Source organism: Lepidochelys kempii, chromosome 9 (genome assembly GCF_965140265.1).
Source record: "Lepidochelys kempii isolate rLepKem1 chromosome 9, rLepKem1.hap2, whole genome shotgun sequence".
In the NCBI taxonomy this organism is placed as follows: domain Eukaryota; kingdom Metazoa; phylum Chordata; order Testudines; family Cheloniidae; genus Lepidochelys; species Lepidochelys kempii.
The window spans coordinates 7,494,106-7,499,454 of record NC_133264.1 but is presented as its reverse complement, the minus strand read 5'-3'; positions in this window follow the sequence as shown (position 1 = coordinate 7,499,454).

Here is a 5,349-nt window from a genome sequence, read left to right as displayed (position 1 = left end):
TTGTGGCACCTGGCGTTATTTATGGCTGACCAGGAATCTGACTGCTGGGAGGGAGAATTGAGAGAGGGTTAGTCTATTGTAATGCAAGGCTGGTAGGGTTTTTAAAAATCTCCTAATTATGAGATTAGCGTAGTGGGTGTGTGTGGTGGGTGAAACCCCATCATGGGCTAAAGAAGGTTAAAAGGTAGCTAGTCACATTGATTACACCTGCACCCTGATTAATTAGCTGCTTCTCAGCGAGAGGTGCCGGGAGGGAGAGGCAACAGGTGATAACTTAGTGGATACCTGGCCCCCATAAAAGGGGCAAGAGCTTGGTCTGATGGGAGGAATAACAGAGAGATGTCTGTGAAGGGGCCCCGAGCCCCAGTCTGCAGGAGAATAGATGTCTGGGGAAGGCTCAGTACTGGAGCTGGGGAGCCAGCCCAGAGAGGGGCACGGAAACAGAGCTTGGAGGGTGATGTGGGGGCACGTGGATGAGAACCCTGGCAAGGAGAAGCTCTAAGGACAGGGGGCATTACGACAAGGAGTTCGATCCCTCGCAGCTGCGAGATGAGAGCTGACCAGAAGTTGGAGAGAAGGGCAGCAGTCAAAAGGACAGGAGGCAAGAACCAGAAGGGAAAAGAGGAACATATGGCCGCTGTTATCCAGGCTGTTTTAGCTGGCTAATTGTTATCTAGGCCCTAATTGCCACACAAGGGGTTGGCTGGAGCCTGTCCCTGGAGAATTTCCCCTGCTGAGAGGGACTCTCCATAGGCATGATACTGGCAGGGACAGTCTTAGTCAGCTGCCCTTCCCCTACCAGTGTAATGGGGTGAGGAGAAAGGGGAGGGGGCATGTGCCCAAGCCTTGACTGGCGCAATCTCAGTTATGGAGCAGTAAAAGTTAGCATAGGTCACAGCTACTCTAACTTCCATCAGAGCAGGGAGGCAGAGGATCAGGGAGCCGGGACCAGCTCCCTCTGGCTGCTGCTGTCCTACAGCACTGCGCAGCGTCGGTGTACTGGAGATCTGGAGCCTAGCGTGTGTGGTTGGAATACGGTTTCAATCTGCCACACGCTAATCCGTTGTCCTGGTGCTGCCAAAGCCCAGAGGCTCAAGAGCTGTCAATTCTATTGGTTTTCAGCTGCCTGCTAGAGCTGGGCAAAATGTGGGGGACGAATCGCTTATCTGGGGACATATGCCATTTCAGTCAACTTGGAATGATTTGTGAATTTGATACAAATTCAGTGTAGTTTTGGCCAACACCATTTGGGAGTTGGGGGAGAGGACTTAGGAGCTGTACAGAAAATGGGGGAAGAAGTGATGTGCCAGTGACCCCTTTATAATCTTTAGCCCCGGGGTCAGAGCTGTCAGCTGGGATGTGTGAAACCTGGGTTCAATTCCCCCTTCCACCCAATGTGGCACAAGGATTTGAACTTGCCACATCCCTGCCCATCTCAGGAGCATGCCCTGGGCTATGGAGCATCCTGGGATGGGGGAGGAGGGGGGTCTTTCAATCTCTCCCATCAATGCTGTTCTACTTGGTGTAAATAAATAGTTGTTGGAGCAGGGACTTGGGACCCCCCCCCATGTCTTAGGGGTGTGGCCTAACCATCAGCTGAGTCCTTTTCACTTGCGGGTCCAATGACGAATCTTTTATCTGAAGTGGAACAGCTTCCAAAGGAGAGATTGTGAGACCATCTGTGTCTAGCAGTTTGATTGCTCACCTGTAAGGCTGGAAGACCTGGGTCCAAGACCCTTGCTCCAGAGCAGGGATTTGAAGCTGGGGGTCTCACACAAGCCAGGTAAGTGCTTTAACCACTGGGCCACAGTCGTCTCACTCTTTGTCCCCCTGACTATTTAAATTCATACTCAGTGGAATGGCTTCAACATGAACCACTGAGAGAAACCTGCCCCCAAATACCTCATAGCCCAGCTGCCAGGGCATTTTCCTGGGATTGGAAGACAGCAGGGCTCTAGGGAAGTCCTGCCTCTTTCCCCACACATGCTCAGAGAAGCAGTCCTGCCTCTGCCAGTGCCAAGCTGCAGAGGCACGTCCAGCATTAAGAGAGCATGTTGCAAAAGCCAGGACATGTGCTAAGACCACACATTTGAAGCCCTTATCACTTTGACAGGTGTGACCTGCTTTCCCCAGCTCGCTGGAAGTCCCTCGGTCACAGATGTGCCTCTCTCCCTGGCAGATGTCAGGCTTCCATCATACAGCGTCCATGTGCTGGAGCTGTTACAAATATTTTTCTTTGCAATTTTTTTAATGCATGTGTGGAGGTTTTTTCCACTTTTCAGCCCTGAAAATCACTGACCCTGGCGGTCCCTTGTAACCCTATGATTCTATGACCCAGCCTTCCCAGAAATTCTTCTCACACATGTCCTAGTAGATGTGGTCACTCTCTGAACTCTTATCCCCTGAAACTAGCTGACTCTACTCTGTCTTCTTTCCCCACCAGCAATATTGTTTATTGTGCCTCTCAGGACTCTGAGGCCAAAGAGTTCAAAAGCGGCCATGGATTTGGGCCGTCTCAGATTTTGGGAGCCCAGTTTGACACACCTAGGACTGAGTTTTTTCAGAGGCACTGAGAATCCAAAATCAGCAGAAGTCATGGGAGCTGTAGACACTCAGGGTCGCTCCAAGATATGCGACCCAAGACAGCTCAAGGAGAGCTGGGCCAAATTTTTTCATGCAAAATCTTTTTCCATTGCAAAATGCAGATTTGGGTTTCGGTCAGCTAATTGTTTTGGTAAGAAGAAAAAAATCAGGAATGTCAAAATAGCTTGTTTGGCATTTCAAAAAGGAAATCTTTTGACTTTTCATTCTGGAAAGGTGTTTTGCTTTGGCAATTCCTCCAATTCTACTTCTGATAAAATGTAAAATCTCTCCCAAAATTGAAACAAACCGTTTCTTTGGTCACCATGAAACATAACCTTTTTTTCTTTGGACATTTCAGCTTGTCTAAAAGTTCGCAACATTTTCATTTCAGGTTGCCCTGAAACAAAATTTCATTCCTGATTATTTTGCCCCCCCCCCAACCCCCAGTTCTGCCACCAAACCAAAAAAAATAGTTTTTCACACAGTTCGAACCACAAAGAAGGCACCCCAAGCCCATGGCTGCTCTTGAAAGGTTTGGCCTGACTGCCTCTCAGAGAGACAAGGCGGGTGAGATAATATATTTTATTGGACTGACTTCTGCTGGCGAACGAGGCAAGCGGTTGAGCTGCACATTAGTCCACATACAGCAAGCAGTCACAACCGCAAGCCAATATCACCATCTAATGACCAAAGTTGTTAGTTAAAAATAAGGTTTCTTTTTACTTATATTGACTTGCAAGATTACACACAAGAAGTAACATGGAGTTGTGAGAGGAAAAAAAGATAATCTCTATTATCTAGCAGCATCTGTTTGTCCCTTGGATAATCTAAGAGAAGAGGGAAGAAAATCATTTTTAAATGCGTTTCTGGCCTGAGGTGTTAGCATGAGTTATGCTAGCATATCTTGTAATCATATATATACTGTTATCCCCGGGGTGGGGAGGGCACAGGAGTGAGGATGAAAGGTTCAGAAGGACAGCCAAAGGGGAGCCTGGGCAGAGACCCGGTCAGCACCCACTGCTGCAGCATGCTCCCCAGTAGCAAAGAACCTCCCTACTGTGCTTCTTGCTCCTGCATTGGTGAACGGCCACCGTAGCCAGCCCCAAGAGGAGGCTGACAAGGAGATCTCACGGCTCTGCAGGGTGTGCGTGGATGAAGAGATGCGGGGGAAAGTGCAGCCACAGCCTCAGCAGGAGGAGCCCGAAGAGGGGCTACAACTCGGCGCACGCCAGGCGTATGTGCACCAGGGGCGCCCTGGTGCTGCAGAATGGGCAGGGGTTGGGGCGATGGAGAACCAGGCCCGTGCTCCTGGCTCCATGAAGGAGGCGCCAAATGATGTCCCAAGCATCCCCGGAGCTAATGTGACACGGACTGGCCCTGCCAGGGCCCCTCGGCCTCTGCAGGTGCGGAAAAGTCCTGGTGCTTTGTATCGGGGCCAGACACAGGGGTGAGGAAGTGGGTGGAGGCTCCAGCATTTCCACTGGCTAAAGTGGGATGGATCCTGCCACAGGGCAGTGGGGGGGGTTTCCAGTGCTGGCCATGGGTGTGTGTGTGGAAGGCCTGGGGGGCAGGTGCTGGCCGTGGGGGATGAGAGGCCCAAGGTGGGGGCGGGGTGGGGTAGGTGCTGGCCATGGGGGGTGAGAGGCCCAAGGTGGGGGCGGGGCGGAGGGGGGCAGGTGCTGGCCGTGGGGGGTGAGAGGCCCAAGGTGGAGGCGGGGCGGGAGGGCAGGTGCTGGCCATGGGGGGTGAGAGGCCCAAGGTGGGGGCGGGGCGGAGGGGGGCAGGTGCTGGCTGTGGGGGGTGAGAGGCCCAAGGTGGAGGCGGGGCGGGAGGGCAGGTGCTGGCCCTGGGGGGTGAGAGGCCCAAGGTGGGGGCGGGAGGGCAGGTGCTGGCCCTGGGGGGTGAGAGGCCCAAGGTGGGGGCAGGGCGGGAGGGGCAGGTGCTGGCCGTGGGGGATGAGAGGCCCAAGGTGGGGGCGGGGCGGAGGGGGGCGGGTGCTGGCCGTGGGGGGTGAGAGGCCCAAGGTGGAGGCGGGGCGGGAGGGCAGGTGCTGGCCCTGGGGGGTGAGAGGCCCAAGGTGGGGGCGGGAGGGCAGGTGCTGGCCCTGGGGGGTGAGAGGCCCAAGGTGGGGGCAGGGCGGTGGGGGCAGGGCGGGAGGGGCAGGTGCTGGCCGTGGGGGATGAGAGGCCCAAGGTGGGGGCGGGGCGGAGGGGGGCAGGTGCTGGCCCTGGGGGGTGAGAGGCCTAAGGTGGGGGCAGGGTGGGGTAGGTGCTGGCCCTGGGGGGTGAGAGGCCCAAGGTGGGGGCGGGGCGGGGGGGGCAGGTGCTGGCCGTGGGGGATGAGAGGCCCAAGGTGGGGGCGGGGCGGGGGGGGCAGGTGCTGGCCGTGGGGGGTGAGAGGCCCAAGGTGGGGGCGGGGCGGAGGGGGGCAGGTGCTGGCCGTGGGGGGTGAGAGGCCCAAGGTGGGGGCGGGGCGGAGGGGGGCAGGTGCTGGCCGTGGGGGGTGAGAGGCCCAAGGTGGGGGCGGGGCGGGGCGGGCAGGTGCTGGCCGTGGGGGGTGAGAGGCCCAAGGTGGGGGCGGGGCGGGGCGGGGGGGGCAGGTGCTGGCCGTGGGGGATGAGAGGCCCAAGGTGGGGGCGGGGCGGGCAGGTGCTGGCCATGGGGGGTGAGAGGCCCAAGGTGGGGGCGGGGTGGAGGGGGGCAGGTGCTGGCCGTGGGGCGTGAGAGGCCCAAGGTGGGGGCGGGGGGGGGTAGGTGCTGGCCATGG